The sequence below is a fragment of the Austrofundulus limnaeus genome, unplaced genomic scaffold (genome assembly GCF_001266775.1).
Source record: "Austrofundulus limnaeus strain Quisiro unplaced genomic scaffold, Austrofundulus_limnaeus-1.0 Scaffold701, whole genome shotgun sequence".
Classification (NCBI taxonomy): Eukaryota; Metazoa; Chordata; class Actinopteri; order Cyprinodontiformes; family Rivulidae; genus Austrofundulus; species Austrofundulus limnaeus.
Window position 1 is genome coordinate 8222 of NW_013953103.1, and position 1541 is coordinate 9762.

Sequence of the window (1541 nt, forward strand, 5' to 3'; positions counted from 1 at the left end):
CACACACACACACACACACACACACACACACACACACACACACACAGTTTCTGATAAGAAACAGTCTTGACCTACACTAAAAACTGCGCACCGTTATGAAATCCCCACAGTTCAGCTGACGTCTGGCTCTGCTCACGAAATGTTTTTGTTTTTTTTAGAAAGCATTCTGGAAAACGACTTTCTATCAATACATTAAAGTTTTCCTTTTTTTTTTTTGCACTCAGTGAAGAAGAATGAGGCTGAAGTGACAGAGCAGAGTGATGGATGTGTCAGTGCTTGTGGTGGTGATTGACAGTGATGACAGGGTGCTGTCCCCCTTCAAGCTGCTGCCTGAAAAACACAGTTTAGTCAGGGAACGCTCACACACCGCTCCGCTCCTMACTGCAGTCTGCTGTTTTATCTTAAGATGAGCTGTTGCGGTCAAAGGCTCAGTCCAGGCTTATCTTTAAAACAGTGTTCATACGTACCAAGAGACACTGGAACAGTTCTGAGCTGAAGTTCAGACTGAGGCAGGCTTTAGACAGGTTGTTTCTTCTGAAATTTCTACAAAAACATGTCACAAGGTTTCAGAGGATTTTGTCTTTAGCAGTGGTGGGCACCAGCCCGCCGAAGCACAAATCCACTAATTGCAGACCTAAATATTTCATTTGCGCTTTCGCGGTCTTATGAATTTTTATGATTCATAACCAGATTTGCGCTTTCTAAAATKATAATGCAGTACCACTAATAACTAATTATCTACCTGTCATCATTATGTGGAACAGCAGAAGGTATGACTGTCAATGAATCACAACACATGATCTATCCAACAGCACCCCTCCCAGATAAACACWCTTATTGTGAAGGTATACATCCTTGCTGACTGTTGCTTTGGGTCACGGTTCTGATTTCCCACAATGCTTTGTGTCTGCTTATGTAGCAGGAAGGCAACAACAAAAACAGTTAACGTTTGTAATCCATACTAAAATTTTGTATCAATTTATTTTACTTTACTTTCGGAGCTCCTTTTTTAAAAAAGTAAAGTTTTAACACTGGAGCTCAATACTTGACATAATTGGTCGAAGCAACGGGGTTAGAGACTCAGAAATGATTTAAAGATGTTATGCTGATGAAGACTGACATCTAGTGGTCAACTGGAGCAACTACATGGAAAACTTTAAAATCCAAGCTCTTATTTCAAAGTGAAGATAGTTTCCTGTACTCAGTCCATTCATTTCCCATCACAAATAAAATCTGTCATGTACCCAGAATGCATCACTTCAGTTTTCCAATAAACAGTTTTAAAATTACTTTATTGATGCTTCTTTAATGAAAAATCTACAACAAACAAACAAAAAAGACAAAGAAGCAGCCGAACTAGCAATCCTCAACAACTTTTTAATTTTTACACCAGGAGCTAAAGGCCTGTTTCAGGAACTCACATACCCAGCAATCGGCGGTTGGAAGATTAAGCTGTAAAATAGTTCATACACCGCTAGTTGGCAGTGTTGTGTATATATTGTACATGAATAATTGCCAGCTACTAAATGTCAAATTGAACT